Below are 11,147 nucleotides of genomic sequence, written 5' to 3' on the forward strand. Positions count from 1 at the left end.
ATGTAATAATCACTTACTATCTGATGGATATTGAACTATTTTACCTGCTATACATGTGTTTTTTAAACATCTCAGTTAGTAATATTCCCACTCTCTCCAGCAGTCAGGACCTAAAGGACTGGATTTTGCCGTGGGAGATAGCCCAGCCGTCAGAGCTCTGTGCCCATAGCAGGTGGAAGTAAGTAAAAAATGCTTTACCTCCCCAACACCAAGGGTCTTAGAACAGCAAATGTTGATTACTTGTTGTTAGCATATTAATTTATTGTATAAATAGTATGTTAGCTTATTAATTTATTATAATTAATAGAATTAGCATATAATTTATTATATACTAGTGTAAATTATATGTATTATTATATAAATTATATATAATTTATTATTATATTATTAATCCTGATAGTATATCAAGTTGTTATAGTAGTACATTAACTTATTATAATCCTGATAGTATATTAATTTATTATACATAGTATATTAATCTTGATAGTATATTATTTTATTATAGTAGTATATTCATTGTAATACTGATAGTATACTAATTTATTATAACCCTGATGGTATATTAACTTATTATATATAGTGTATTAATCCTGATAGTGTGTTAATTTATTATAGTAGTTTATTACTTTATTAGAATCCTGATAGTATGTTAACTTATTATATATATATTAATCCTGATAGTATATTAATGTATAATAATAACATATTAATTTATTATAATCCTGGTAGTATATTTATTATAATCCTGATAATATATTTATTATATATAGTATATTAAACCTGATAGCATATTAATTCATTATAGTAGTATATTAATTTATTATAATATGTATTATAGTAATATATTAGTATAGTAGTATATTAATTTATTATAATATGTATTACAGTAATATATTAATTTATTATAAGTCTGATACTAAATTAATTTGTTATAATCTTGATAGTATATTATAGTAATATATTTATTATAAGTCTGATACTAAATTAATTTGTTATAATCTTGATAGTATATTATATTAGTTTATTATAATCAAGGGATGCCAATAGGCACTTGTTCCTACAAGGAAGCCATGACATAACAGTCACTCACGATACATTGTCTAAACTTCATATAATTAGTTTTGGCAGGTGGCCACCGAGACCAAGTGGGTTTGCATGCAGTAATTCCATACGGTGGTTTTGGTGACCTAGAATGATCTTTTGCATGAAATGTCTCCTGAGACTTCACAAAGTCACTGCATTGCTCAAATCCAGAAACTCTATGGGTGAGTGATGGGGTTATTTCTGTTGCTGGGATCAGTCTGACTTTGAAACATTTCCTTGGTTAAAATGATGTGAGGGATATGGAAGGTACAGGAGATTGGAGACTGTGTGCATGTGTGCATGCATATGAGAGAGAGAGAGAGGGAGGGAGAGGAAGGCACAGGAAGGATGCTCATTTATAGGGAACATATTAGCTATATTGAGAAAGGTTCCCCACCCATTCTGCCATGGGCCCCCATGATAGGGTAATAATCATGCTATTCTCAAGGTAGATTATTAGGGTTTATGCATCTGTGGGGTTTATGGAAAATGTGGGTTTTCCATGGCTTTGCCAGTTGATAGGACCTTAAAATGCCATTCATTTGGGTCAAGCTACCATGTGAGAAATACTATATTTGGGGACAATGGTTGGAAGGACCACTGGTCCCAGATAGCATGGGTTTTATTTTATTTGAATATGTCTGCAATTCTCCAGAAAAATTTAATCTAATCATGTTGAAAACTTTGGAAGGCAGACTATTTAAAAAAGTTACTCTTCCCCTACCCCCTTGACCTGAAATTTGTTAATATATTCCTGTCAACCACAATTTTCAACTCTGCCTAGACCATCCAAAAGCTGAATTCTGGACCTCTTCTGTTGTACTTCTGCACAGAATTGCTTCCTCTGAGCATCACTTTGTTATTACGCACTGGGGGTTAAGATTGAAAATATTTATAGCAGAGTGTATTTACAAATTGTGTCACTCTCTTCACTGTAGGGGAATTAATGAAGACATGTTTGGTATTAATGACTCAGAGATATGACTGGAACAGCTTTCCTTTGTGGGAAGGAAATGTTGGGAAATCGTTATTCATATAACAAGAGAGGTCTCACTTTTTCCCTTGGCTGCCAGGAAGTTCATAAGTCAGTCACCTTTAAAAATCTTGTCATTGTGGTTGACAGGGATATATTTATATTAACAGATTTCAGGTCAAGGGGATGGGGGAAGAGTAAATTTTTAGATGTCTGCCTTCCAAAGTTTTCATTATGATTAGAGTAAAGTTTTCTGGAGAATTGCAAACATACAAAAGTAGGGAGAGGGGCATCAGGGTGCCTCAGTCAGTTCAGCATCTGCCTTTGGCTCAGGTCATGATCTGAGACAAGTTTGCATGTCAGTGCGGCACTGACACATAAATCATCATCCCAACACTCTCCTAAATCAAACACAAACGAGGCTGTCATTTGGAATGTGCGTCCAGTTCATAGCTGCTGCTGGGTTTATAGGGTCTTGGGATTGAGCCTGGTGTCGGGCTCCTTGCTCAGTGGGGAGTCTGCTTCTCCCTCTCCCTCTGCCCCTACCACTTGCTCATGCTCTCGCTTTCACATAAATAAATAAAAACCCTTAAAAAAAAAGTAGGGAGAATAGTCTATTGTATTCCCCCATGTACCCATTATGTTGACTGATTACCAACCCATGGGCAAGGCTGTTTAATCTACACCCATACCTGTCCCCTCCTACAACCCTCAGACTTACCTTGAAGCTAATCCCAAGCATGGGAGAATTGCATTCAGTTATTTAATTACATCTTATTTTCTTGTGCATAGCATTAAGCACTATACACAATACATTAGGAATACATGCATATTTACAAAACTCATCTTTTTGCATAATTCATTGAACTTCTGTTAATATGCTGGACTTTGTGCTCAGTCCCAGCCTTGGAAACCAACCCAAGACCATCCCTTGGTGACAGGAGGGTGTCCGATTGTGTGGTCTTGCTATGGCATTGATGGCCCTTACCTGAGTTTCTCCTTTTCTTGGACCCTGATGACATTTTCCGGAGAGAAAAGATGCAATTAAAAAAAAAAAAGTCTATCTTATGATTGGACTATTAGTAAGATACTCCAGGGGCCAGAAGAGACCAATAATTCTTTTTTTCCCCTCTGTCATAACTCAATCCAGAGTTTGGATTCCATTCCCCAAGGAGGCATGGCTCCATTCCCCAAGGAGGCATGCCGTCATCTTCTGGGATTCTGGAAGGAAAGCCCATTCTAAGCTAGCACGAGACGAGTTTGTATGTGTGCAACCTGCTTAGATCAGGAGGTGAGGTGGGCCTGATGCTTCCTGGTACTTTCCCCCTTGTCTATGAACCAAGAAGCCAAGACGCCATATCGACCGGCCTTGCTCCACCATCTTTTCTTTTCTTCAAAACACCATCTTGCTGCTTCAGTGCCTATGCAGGTTCAACTGAGCTCTCAAACTTGCATGTCAATGCGGCACTGACACATAAATCATCATCCCAACGCTCTCCTAAATCAAACACAAACGAGGCTGTCATTTGGAATGTGCATTGAGTTCATAGCTGCTGCTGGGTTTATAGTCTTGCGAAATTGGTATTTACGGTTAGTCCACTTAAGCAGTTATGATCCTCTCGGTTTGTGTGCACTTGGCAGTGGGGGAGACATGCCCTGGCTGCTTGTAGAAGTAGAAGTAATGGACTGTGTTTTCCAAAAGTATTGACTCAGAGCAATGGCAGCTGTTAAGTGCAGGGCTGTTTGGTGCTAGTTAGGAAGAATGGGAAGTCGGGAGGACCACACCCATGGCTGGGGCCTGTCCACGGGTACCATGGGTGTTACAGAGGATGGATTCTCAAAGACGGAAAACCCCTGTTAACAAAGCAAATAGAGAGAAAGTCTGTGGAATCCCAGAAGGGGGATTTGCAGGAAAATGTGTCATCTGGTGTCAAAGACAGGGGGCAGTTAATAGATTGTTTCTTAAGCTTTTTGGGTTTCCTCCTGACTTCTGCTCAAAGCTGTAGAGCATGGCTCGGCAATCTTTTTCTGTAAAAAGGGTAGATATTCTTGGCTTTTGTTTGCCATACGTATGGTCTCTGCTGCAGCGTCAACTCTGCCCTGTGAGCGGGTAAATGGATATAGACAATACATAACCCAGGGGCATGGCTGTGTTCCAATAAAACTTTATTTATGGACACAGAAACTTGAATTTCACGTAATTTTCAGGTGTCACAGAAGATTCTTCTTTTGACTTTTGCCCAACCATTTAAAACAAGGAATGAATTAATCTTAGCTGACCTACACCAGGCAGCTCATAAGATTTGGCTCATGGGTCATTAGTTCCCAACTCCTGGTCTAGATGACTCGCTTTAGTCAGGGGTCTTCAGAGAAACAGAACCGATTGGATATATATGTAGGAAGAGATCTTTTCTAGGGAATTGGCTCACATGATCATGGAGGCTGTGATGTCCCACCATCTGCTGTCTGCAAGCTGGAGGACCTCCCAACTTGGCTGCCCGGACAAGAAGACGGGAAGCGAATGCTCCATGTCCCAGGATTCTTGGCATCTGGGATCCTCACCTGAGCCAGATTCTTCCAGGTAGATCTGCTGTTATTGCATGAGGCCCAGAGATGAGCTTTGACGTGCACCAGTCACAGCAGAAGAGCGCATCTTCCCATCTGCATGCTGGCAGGGGGAGACCTGGTTCTTCTGGGGATGCCAGAGGAAGAGTCCACGTGGGGTCCAGTCCTGACATCATGGGGGCTGAAGATGATGGGGGGAGCTGTGTGGCTTCCGATCAAAAGCCCCACGAGCTACGGGTGTTTGCCTTTATTTTATGGACCCTGGGGCCATCATTTCCATCTGTGAACCATGCATCCTGGTCCTCCGACCCTTCTCAGGGCTCATTCATTCCCTTTAATAGGGTCTGTGTTCACATCTCTGTTTTTATAGAAGTACAGCTGACACACCATGTTACATTAATTTCAGGTGCATGCCATAGTGATTTGACAAGTCTACACATTGTGCTGTGCTCCCCATGTGTGTAGACACCACCTGCATCATCCAACACTATTCCAATACCACGGACTATATTCCCTGTGCTCTGCCTTTCATCCCCGTGACTTTTCATTCCATAACTGGCATTCTGTACCTCTCACTCTGCTTCTCCCATTTTGCCCAACTCCCCACCTCCTTCACTCTGGCAACCACCTATTTGTCCTCTGCATTTATGGGTCTGTTTCTGCTTTTTGTTTGTTTATTCCTGTGTTTTGTTTTTCAGATTCCATCTATAAGGTGAAATCATATGGTATTTGTCTTTCTCATTTTGCTTAGCATAGTACCTTCTAGCTCCCTCCATGTTGTCCCAAATGGCAAGATCTCATTCTTTTTATGCCTGAGTAATATTCTGGATGCTTCTCTTCTTTCCTATTTGTAGGAAAGCAATACCCCATTTCTTTCCCATGATGGTTGGGAATGGCTGGGAAGTCACATTTCCTTCCTGCTCACATCAACCAGACTGGTTCTGGTCCCTGCAAGTCAGAAATGTGTCTGCAACAACAGCTGGTATTCACTGGGTATCTCCTGTGTGTCAGGCACAGTGTTCTAAAAGGACTACATTTAAAGACCTCAATGCTCCTGGGTGTGGAGGCTCTTAGGGCCTTCTTTTTTGGATGAGGAGATTAACATTGAGGGAGGACAAAAGGCTTCTAGAAAGTTAAGAAGTTAAGGAGAAGAAGCACACGGCATTTCACCTATGCAGCCTACTTTCATAGCTAAGACTTCCAGCCACTGAGCTCTGGGACCTGGGGGACAAGAAGGGGAACAGGTGGAGAAAATGGTTGCTGGCTCTGTCCTCCTGACGTCTAAACAATGATTGCTTTTATTTGTCTGCAACTCAACTCAGAGGGATGTACCATTGAGCTGGCATGACTCGCCTTTGGGATGTACCCATGGGTCAGGCCATCAGACGGGACTGTTCAAGTGGTTTTGTTTCAATATGGCCTGTGATGGATAATGGGCTATGGTGCCCAGTGTGGGTCAAACATTGGTTTACATGTCCCTGAGGAGATATTTTTCAGATGAGATGAACATTTATATTAGTAGGCTTGGCATTAAGTGGATTGCCTACCACAGTGTGGGTGGGTCTCACCAAATCCGTTGAAGGACTTAAGAAAAAATAGACTCGGGGTCACCCAACAAAGAAGGAATTCTGTCTCTGCAGCACACCATAGAAATTCCACCTGAGTTTCCAGCATGCTGCCTGTGGACTTTGGACTGAAGCCTTCAACATCAACTCTTAGCTCAATTTCCAGCCTGCTGGCCTGCCCTGTGGATTTTGGACTTGCTGGCCCTCAAAATCATGTGAGCCAGTTCCTTAAAATAAATCTCTCTGTCTCTCTCTATGTAGGTAGACAGATAGATAGATGGATAGATAGAGAGATATGATGGATGGATGGATGGATAGAAAGATAGATAGATAGATAGATAGATAGATAGATAGATAGATATGATGATGGGTGGATGGATGGATGGATGGATGGACAGACATAGGGATGCATAGATGGAAGGATGGATAGATAGATAGATAGATAGATAGATAGATAGATAGATAGATATAGATAGATATGATGGATGGATGGATGGATGGATGGATGGTTGGATGGATGGATGGTTGGATGGATGGATGGATAGATAGACATAGGGATGGATGGATGGATAGATAGATGATAGATAGATAGATATGATGGATGGATAGATAGATAGACATAGGGATGGATAGATGGATGGATGGATAGATAGGTAGAATAATGATAGACAGATGGACATAGGGATGGATGGACAGATAGATGTAAGGATGGATGGATGGTTAGATAGATAGATGATAGGTGATGGATGGATATATAGGTCAGATAAATAATGGGTGGATGGATGGATGGATAGATTGATAGATAGATACAGATAAAATGAAGAGATACAGATAAGGATATAGAGATTTCTGTATCTTTATCTGTGTCTGTATCTCTACCTCTCTTGATCTCTTGTTGCTCCTCTCTCTGGAGAACCCTAACTAGTATATAGCCCAAAGAACACAAAGCAAGCATAGCACCACACAATAGCTGGACCGCGTGTGGTTCCAGGGAAAAGTTCATTCCCGCAATCTCCATGAAAGGATTAAACTATTTCAGGAATCACTGACCTGCAGCAAAATCCGAGGACGCCCTGTCTAGACAGGTCTTTGGTTTTACTGCATCTGAGCAGAGCCCAGTGCAAATGTGCACAGGATTTTCTTGCACAATATTCTAAATACCTGTGGTCTGTTAACTGGGAGGTCAAGATAAGTGACTTTTATTAAGATGTCTAAACCTCAGACGCTGAGCAGGATTTTCAGGCTCTGACATCAGGTCTCAGATTGGCGAGAGCAGCATGAGGTTCACAGGGGGCTACAGCATCCATAAGACATTTTTAAAATTGAGGGTTTTTTTCCCCCTGAGATGGTTTTGCATTCACTGGTGGGTCAAACTATTCAATAGGAGCCCTCTGGCCCGAGTGGGGAAGCTGCCCCTTCTCCCCCAGGCGAGTGTTCTCGGTGGGTAATGGAATCCTCTGGGGCGCGGCAGTTTTGAGGAGCCTGGGTGCTGGCTCTGGGCGCTTCTGGAAGCATCAGTGGCTCCATCCTGCAGCTGTGTGCATGGTATTGCAGGCTGTCCACATTCTTCAGCGACGACTGCATGGGTTTTGTTTTTATTGCTTAGCAGTTCAACAGGATAGCCACATACTTTGATAATCTGCTGACTCCCTCCATATGCCTCCCTCCTACAAATTCATAATTTGGAAGTGAAAGCAGTGTGAGACCCCCTCCCCTGCTAATGGTTTTTGCCCAACACCGTTGTCTTGCAGCCCTGATATCTCCATGAATTTCTGTTTCTTTCCCCCGGGCTGTGTCCACCTGGGCTCAAGCCATTGCTGTGCTTACTGCAAACCTGACTCCCCGTCCTAACTTAGCAGTACTCGAACCCTACAAACCCTCCAGGAGACCCTGTTTGCCCAGGGCCATCAGAGGAGCTCCCCTCGTTTACAGCCGAGCCTTCTGCTGGCTCAGCCTGCTCCTTTCCCACTCTGTCCACAATTCTCAGACCAACCTAAGTAGATGATGGTTTTTGCAGAATGCTCCTGATTCTCCATCAATACTGACCTGGCCCTTTTCCATTTGGAAACTAAAAGCAAGCGGCACCCCAACCATTATATTCCCTCACCTTGTGCTTGGGAGCATAGCTCTGCAACAAAATTTTATATCCATGCACTTTTTAAAAAAATAGACTTTAGTTTTTAGAGCAGTTTTAGGTTCACAGTATAATTAAGTGGAAGGTACAGAGAGTTCCCATATACCCCCTGCCTCCACCCATGAAGAGCCTGCCCTCCTATGAACATCCCGCACCAGCATGGGACACTTGTAAAATTAAAATAGATGAACCCACATTGATGCATGATTATCACCGCGAGTCCGTAGTTTACATTAGGGATGACTCTTGGGAGCGCACATTTTGTGGGTTTGGGCAAATACTCAGTGGCATGTGTCCATCGGTGTGTGACACAGAGTAGTTGCCCTGAGCTAAAAATCCCCTGTGCTCCACCTGTTCATATCTCCCTTCCCCCACCCCTGGCAACCCTTGACCTTTTTACCGTCTCCATAGTTTCTCCTTTTCTAGAATATCATAGAGTTGCGATCATACAGGATGGAGCCTTTTCCGATTGCCTTCTTTCACTCACTAATTTGAATTTAAAGTCCCTTCCCAATGTACTTTTATTTCTTTCTGATGAGCGCTATTTATTAATTTTAAAAAATTTATTACAGCGAACTTGATTTTTTTCTTTTTTAATTTAAATTTTGTTAGTTAACGTACCATGCAATATTGGTTTCTGGAGTAGAATTCAGTGATTCATCACATGCATACAACACCCAATGCTCATCCCGACAAGTGCCCTCTTTTTAAATGATAGTTCCCGCTGAGTTTTGGGGTCCAAGGTAAAGAGAGAGTTGTGCCTTTACCTATTTATTGTAATACCTGTCAACATTTCAGGATCCATAATGGGGATTTTCTTTCCCCTAAACTTCCCCGACCCCCAGCTACCATCAACCAACAATTGCTTCTCTCTTATACTTACATTTCTAAACACTTGTATTCTTCCAACAGGGCAACTGTGCAGAAATACGTATGTACAGACATGCAACGGCCTTCACCACCCAAACCACTGGCCTCACTGCACAATTATTCCTTGGGGTCTGCCGTCATCCTAGAATATATAGAACGGAGGACTCACCCAATTTACTATTTTAGAAATATTCTCTAAATGTGAACAAGTGTCTCACAGCTCACAAAATCCCATCATCTTTCCCAGGGTCCCGCCACTGGCAGACGTCACTTCCCTGGGCCCCCCTCCTAGGTACAGTGGGCAGAGGGCTCCCCATAATGAAATGCAGTGATGTCTACTGGCAGTCGCCCAACCAGGCTGGAACCATTTGGAGAGGAAATCCACATGAGTCCTTCTAAATGGCTTGGGGTCTGCAGAAAAGGAAGTTTGACCAGAGGGTGGCAGGACCCTCCCGGTATCTTGTCATGGGGTCATGGTCAACACCCAAGCCATCGGATGACATCTGCATTGTGCATCAACATAGCTGGAGGCCTGTACCTTCGATGTCCCTCTAACGAAAGCCCCTACCTGTGTCTGGGTTGGAGATGAATAAGGACAACCCAATGTTGAACTTAGTGGCCAACGTCTGGAGCCGGACATTGCTGTCTTTGTGAAAAGAGCTTCATTACCACTGGTCCATGTGGCCTCCTTGACCACGTTGTTCTGGCCATCATGGCACCCAGCTTGTCCTCTGAGAGCAAATGGGCTCCAATGAGAACAGGGAACCTCCATTGCTGATGATGATGGTCCACATGTTGAGTGGGAAGGTTCTAGAGATGTATTATCTAACATGATAGCAACCTGACCCCTGTGGCTAATGAAATTGAAATTGAAATTATTTAAAATAAAATAAAATTTACAAGTCACTTCTTTGGTCAAATGAGCCACATTTGCAGTGCTCAGCAGCCACCCTATTGTACCTCATTGCTTGGAACATTTTCCCATAACTGCACAGAATTCTGTAGAACTGACCATGCTGGTCTAGACACTGGATATTTCTAAGAATTATCCAATTACAAAGACATTAAAGTATTTTCAATTTCTGGAATTCTTCTGATTATAAGTTTCTAAGGCACGTGGATGACACCCACATAAAATACATCTGGCAACATTCTCTTCATTACCAGGACACAAATCTATCTACCTCAAAACTTGCGGCTCACTAGATAATGTAAAAAGTCCTGCTATGAAAGAAAGCCAGATTCTGAAGAATCCCTAAAATCGCCCTGTTTCTAAATAGGTATGCATAGTCATATTATCCGTATGTAGTGTAGTTATGGAAGTCTACGACTCTGTATAAACACGTATCTGCATATACTTACGTTCCATCACTACCATGTTATCACCTCTAGAAGAACAAAAGACAAGACTTGGGCTTCTCAGAGGAGGAACCAGCAAAAACCATCAAGAAGCAAAAAACGTTGACCAGTCGTGTTTGAAAATGAGACATGAGAGCTGTGCCCAACACCGTTGAGATGCACAAGATTGCCCGAAGTAAGAAGGCTGGCTCTTGGGCACTTGGGGGGCTCAGTGGGCTAAGCGTCTGCCTTTGGCTCAGGTCATGATCCCAGAGTCCTGGGATCGAGTCCTGTGTTGGGCTCCCTGCTCAGCAAGGATCCTGCTTCTCCTTCTGCCCCTTCCCTTGCTGGTTCTCTCTCGCTCTCTCTCTCAAATAAATAAAATCTTAAAAAAAAATAAGTAAGAAGTAAGAAGCCTAGCTGTCCTAATGAGAGGAATGCTCAGCCGGCTGGCAAAGACACCAGAGAATTTGTTGGACTTGACACAATCACCGTTGATCTGTTTTAAAATCACTCGTCCGTTGCAGGTGTCCTTGCTCAAGTAGATTTCTTCCACGTGCTGAGAGAGCAGGTTCCTCACCAAATTAGTGCTCTGCCGTCTGCCACACCTGCCTCCCGA

The 11,147-nt window shown here is 42.4% G+C and overlaps 1 long non-coding RNA gene across 1 annotated transcript; it reads left to right on the forward strand.

Moving 5' to 3' along the window:
- The first annotated feature begins 4,363 nt into the window (after positions 1 to 4,363).
- On the forward strand, positions 4,364 to 10,814 carry LOC110585951. The gene is made up of 3 exons (XR_002480686.1): positions 4,364 to 4,637; positions 6,262 to 6,401; positions 9,233 to 10,814. It is a non-coding gene; the product is annotated as an uncharacterized LOC110585951 (long non-coding RNA).
- The last annotated feature ends 333 nt before the right edge of the window (positions 10,815 to 11,147 follow it).

This window comes from Neomonachus schauinslandi, chromosome X (assembly GCF_002201575.2).
Source record: "Neomonachus schauinslandi chromosome X, ASM220157v2, whole genome shotgun sequence".
Taxonomy (NCBI): Eukaryota; Metazoa; Chordata; class Mammalia; order Carnivora; family Phocidae; genus Neomonachus; species Neomonachus schauinslandi.